This window comes from Phocoena sinus, chromosome 11 (genome assembly GCF_008692025.1).
Source record: "Phocoena sinus isolate mPhoSin1 chromosome 11, mPhoSin1.pri, whole genome shotgun sequence".
NCBI lineage: Eukaryota > Metazoa > Chordata > Mammalia > Artiodactyla > Phocoenidae > Phocoena > Phocoena sinus.
Window position 1 is genome coordinate 75,942,871 of NC_045773.1, and position 6,000 is coordinate 75,948,870.

A 6,000-nucleotide genomic window follows, 5' to 3' on the forward strand; every position below is an offset into this window, starting at 1 on the left:
CACTATCCAGCCCCAAGCTGCAAAATTCTCACATCTAAAAACTCACTAATTTGTCTAGAAATCATTCTGTTGTTAGAGTTTCCTATCTGTTCTCACAACATTCATGGACTGGTTCTCCCTCTCCTTCACCAGGAAGAGTCCCCTTTGCCTCCAACTGTCACTTCATGTAATGTATTCTGTTAGTGCCACGTGATGGGAAATTGCTTTTGGCTATACAACAAAGAGGAAATGTGTCTGTCATCCATTTTCTACATCCTCTTCATTATATTAAGTATATTTGGCCATATCACCTACATGAAATTTTCTAAGAAATAGTCGTTTTGCAAAATATGGAAGAATAGATTTTAGGAATGGATGGTGTTGAGCAAGTTATCTAGCCCATCTTATAGATAAAAACATTTTGTAGATAAAGAACTGTAGAGATTAAGTTACTTAAAGGCTACCGTCAGAGTCATTTGCAGAGCTGACACCAGTGTCTGGTCTTGGTCTCTTGTTTCTGGGCCCAATGCATTTTCCCTGGCAGCTTTGGATTGGCCGCATCCCTCTCTTTCTCACAGTGAACAAATATGTCAGAATTGTTTCCTCTCTTCATACTCTCTCCATTTCCCACATCTCCTTCCCCAATAAATTCAATAGGATTAGAGAAGAATAAACATACCAATAGATAACTGACTAAATAATTTATGATACATCCCTAAGATGATACATTGTTGTAAGATTATAATGACATGAAAATACGTTCACTAAACGTTAAGTGAAAAAAGTATGTACAGTATGAAACCACTTTGAAAAATAGACCCATAGAAAAAAAGATTAAATCTCCATTAAAATGTCTGCTTATTGCAAGATGATAGGATTACAGGTAATTCTTTGAAAGAAAATAACTTCTAAATTTTAGAACAGTTCAGGTTTTGGAAAAATTGTGAAGACAGTACACAGAGGGCCCTTATACCTCACACCCAGTTCCCTATTATCAATATCTCACATTAGTCTGGTACTTTCATGACGATTCATGAACCAGTATTGACACCTTATTATTAACTGAAGTCCATACTTTATTCAGATTTCCTGAGTTTTTACTAACATCATTTTTTGTTCCAGGATCCCATTCAGGACACCACATTGCATTTAGTCATCCTATCTCCTTAGGATCCTCTTGGCTGTGACAGTTCTCAGATTTTCCCTGTTTTTGATGACCTTGACAGATTTGAGGAATGCTGGTCAGATACTTTGTAAAATGTCCCTCAACTGGGAATTGTACGATGTTTTGCTCATGATTAGACTGGGGTAAGAAGTTTTGGGGAGGAAGAACACAGAGGTAAAGTGCCCCTTTCATTACAGCTTATGAAGGGTATATTCTATCAATGTGACTTGTCACTACTAATTGTAAAGTTACTCTTCTTCCATCCACCTTTCCGCAGTGTCTTTTTTGGAAGGAAGTCACTAGGTACAGCCTACACTTAAGTAGTGGGAGTTATGGTCCACCTCCTTCGTCCTTGAGACTGGAGTCTCCATAAGTTATTTGGAATTTTTCTGCATGAGATATTTGTCTATTCTATTCTATTCCATTCATTTGTTCAGTATTTTGTATCAATACAGATTCATGGATATTTCTAGATATTTCTTTATATATTGCGTTATAATTTGATACTACTTTGTTTACTTTGTTGCTCAAATCGTTCTAATTTTGGTCATGAGGAGCTCCTTTGACATATCCCATTACTGTGGGATACCTTTAAAAAATTATTCCTTATTTTCTGGCACTGTAAGATATTCCAGGCTCATCTTGTATCTTTCCTGCCCCAGTCCTAGAATCACCCATTTCTCCAAGGAGCCATGCTTTGTTTTATTGTAGAATGGTAACAGAAACAAAGATCTGGGTGCCATATGTGCTGCTTGCTCTTGGGATGTTATTGCTTCTAAGCCCTCTCAGCTGACAGAAAAAGGAAATACATGGGTCTATACTAATCCCTGTATATGTGTATCTATATATAGTTCTTTATGTAACTCTCTGTATCTATATCAAGCTAAATATGTTTATACTTATGTCTCCAACTATAATCTATCACCAGATGGATAATTGTAGCCTCTTCCCCTTGCTTACCTGTAACCTCCCACTCCAACAGTGAGAAACCGGCTCTGTGAGAAATTTTTAAATAACTTTGCTATAATGAAAACATATTAACTTTTAATTAGAAAAAATGTTTAAGGGAAAGAAGGAAAGCATGGTTTCTTAATTTTGATACTGTAAAAGTTAATGCCAAATACCATTATGGAAGAAAAGAATGGTTTCTTAATTTTGATACTGTTAAAAGCTAATGCCAGGGCTTCCCTGGTGGCGCAGTGGTTGAGAGTCCGCCTGCTGATGCAGGGGACATGGGTTCGTGCCCCGGTCCGGGAAGATCCCACGTGCCGCGGAGCGGCTGGGCCCGTGAGCCATGGCCGCTGAGCCTGCGCGTCCGGAGCCTGTGCTCCTCAACGGGAGAGGCCACAACAGTGACAGGCCTGCATACCACAAAAAAAAAAAAAAAAAAAAAGCTAATGCCAAATACCATATTAGAAAGATAAATTATACGCTAAAAATAAAGGAAATGTTAGCAATGTTCTAGATCAACCTACGGGTTAATCTGCACTAAAACATCAGTGGATACCAATCATGTGATAATTCTAGTGAATCTGATGTAATATCAAGCTTAATATAAAGCTGAAAGCAGTGTACTTAGGGACCAATCAATAACAACACAATAATCTGTACTGTTTAGTTCATACAGGATTTGCCTTTTCTGATATATCTTAGTCAAGATCAGTCTTCAAGACTTGGAACTAAGTCAGATTTTATCCACTTGTCCTTTTGTAGGATAGGATAACTCAAGTAGGTGAACTTGGACACAGAACATCTGAGTTATAGGTTAGCTCTACAAATCACTTCGTGGGTGTTTTGGGCAAGACACCCAACTCTCTGAGCCTCAGTTTTTGTTGTTTATAAACTTGAATTATATTAGCCCACTTGTTCACTTCAGTCATATCACTATTCACCAAAACTCTTTACCGCTGGTGTATTAATTAATGCTGTAATACTAGCAATTGTAACAAATAATCCTCTAAAACTCAGCAGTGTAAAACAATGAAAGTTTACATCTCATTCAAGGTTAATAGTCTATTTTGGATATTCCTCCTGAGCAGGAACAGGTAGAACACAGAGACCTGTTTCCATGGGTCACTCATACGCCTTTAACTCATGGCTTTCAAGGTCATTCCTAAGACCATTTCCTAGCCAGGCAGCTAAAAGGGGGAGAGAGCCTGGGGGAGCACATCTGGAAGGTTTATGGCACAGTCTGGAAAGAGGCATACATCACTTCCTCTTATATGCCTCTGATTAGAACTTAGTCACAGAGAAGCTGAATAATGCAGGTTAGCTGTGTATCTAGGGAGAAGAGGAAATGGGTATGATGATCATGGTGCCGACTCTCTCACCCCTTTCCTGGATTCTCTTGCCCTCTTTACCCAAGTCCCTGTTATATGTTCAAGGTGAACATCTGGTACCCTTTGTCTTTTCACATAGACCTCGTTGTTCTGCCACTGTCATCTCAAGCAGTGCTGGCTTTTGGGTTTTAAGAAAATGCTCTTGGGGCTCCTTCTGTGATGGCTTTAAGGAGTCTGCATTGGATCTTCCACACTTCTTGGTGAGGCCTGTTGTATCCAGGAAGGGCACATCTCAGTGGGAAAGTTTTAGAGGCAATTTGGTCTTTACCATGTTGGATATTTCCAACTGCACCTAGTTTAATAATAAGGATATTTCTTACACATGCATGACAAGATGTCCAGAAGAATGGCAGTTATAGAGCTGGTTAATTTAGGTTCAAGTGTGTCATTAGGAATCCAAGTCCTTTTCATCATTCTGCTTTGTCCCTCCCTAGAGCATGGACTCTGAACTCCGTGCTAGCTCTACGGGCAATACATCCAGGCAAAACAAGAGCCCAAGGAAAAGGAAGCTGCCTCTTTCTCTGCATCTCTCCTAAGAGTGAAGAAGTCTTTCCCAGAAGACCCCCAACAGATTTCCTCGTAAGTCTCATTTATCTAAGTCAGTCACTGATGAGAGGAATGATAACACAGTAATTGGCTTAGACCAATCTGGACTCTGGCTGTGGCTGGGAATGGGGCCAGCCTCCTCTCTGAGCACATTGTCATATGGGAGTTTATGTGGGGTTTATTTTGTTTGTTTTGTTTTAAGCAAAAGCTTCTTTAGAAAGAAGCATGGTGTGATGGCAGGGATGTTTGAATGTGCGGCATCCAGCGCTAACTTTGGTGCTGAGTATTTCTGTGTGGAGCAAATTAGTTTCTGGAGACTATGCTTTCTGAATGGAAAATAGAGCTGTAATCAGACAAAGAAATTTTTCTGGTTTTTAATTTATTTATGCTAAAAAGCTTTATAGTGGTATACAAAGGATATTTGATATCTTTAAAATTGCCTTTATCTAAATAGGATAGAGATATACAAGTAGTATTCTCCTAGAAACTCCACTCTCTCTGATCACCGTATCTGTGTGGGATGAAACTGACTGACCCAAGGAGTCCATGCAAATTGTAAGTGAAAATTATAAGTTTAGATAGGATTTGCATTAACTGACAACCTAAAACTTATCATCTATAAAGTTGTGCATCAAATGTGGCTTACAGGTTCAGTCTCATTGCCATGTTGTTGCACCCGGTATGCTTAAAACCTAAAATAAACATCATTCTCATTCTAACAGTAAAATATCCACAGTACATATTCAAAAAAGGAACAAAAGGGTACAGACATCCACTTTTCTACCCTTTATAAATAAATCATCAGGACTGAATTTTTGCCAGAGCTACTATCTTCCTGTGGTGGAACACAGTTAAAGTTCTGAAGAAGATTTCATGCAGTCAAGCTTCTGCTTTTGTATTAATCATTAGTTAGTTTGTCTTCCTGCTTAACTACTGTATCACCTTGGTCAAATCATTAAATGTCCATATGCCTTAGATTTATATCTGTAAACTAATACAATTAGAATTGAGCTAAAGTGATGTTAATTTCACTCCAGGTTTGATGCCATGATCTTCTGGAACTTAAGCTCATGGGGTTCATTTGCTAGGTTTGCTACATCTTAACAAGTGTAACCTCTGATTCCCTACTAAGTCTCAGCTTCCCTTTCCTGGTTACTATTTACAAAGTATCAAACACAGAACCTCTGAGGGTTGGGAGTGGCCCAGTACACAAGGAGAGGACAAGCTTTGCTTTGGGTCTGGAAAAAGATAGAGGCTGGAAAAATACTTGGAATATTGTGGCCACAGGGGAGTAGCTGGACTGAAGATTAAGAACTGCCTGCCAAGGTACAGTATAGTGCAGAGTCTTATTGGATCAAGGCACAGAGATGGTGTGCTGCTTTGTACACATTCAATTTTCAATCACTTAAATAAACATTTTCTAATTTAGGTAGAAGTAGGCCACACTTTTTTTTTAAACCATTTTTTAATTTAATTTTTTCTTTTTAAATCCAAATTAGTACAGGTCAATCAGTTGTGCTCTACAAAAATTGAAGGGTTTTCTACACATTTTCCCTTCCTTCCTTCCTTTCCTCTCTTTTCCCCTCCTTCCCTTTCTTCCAGTAGGAATTCTTTTTTCTCAAATATTCCTAGCAAGGCCTTCTGCAAATTATTCTAAAAAATATCTCTCTTTCTTCCAGATGAACTCAGGAGGATATTTCTGTCCTATTATCTATAAGTTACAAAGTTATACATTTTCCAAAAAGCTTGTGCTTATATTCAAAATGGGTTGTTGGTTACCAAACTGGGCTTTTGGTGGTGTTACTGCACCCAGGGAGAATCCTGTTCTTAAAGGAGCAGTGCTCAGTAACTACTGTGTGCGTCACTTTCAGGCCTGACCATGAAAATGCCTCCTATTCCCTGATAGGGCAGTTCTCTCATCAGATCCTGACAAAATAATTTTGTGAAGCCATTTGCTGAGTGGAAGAAGGC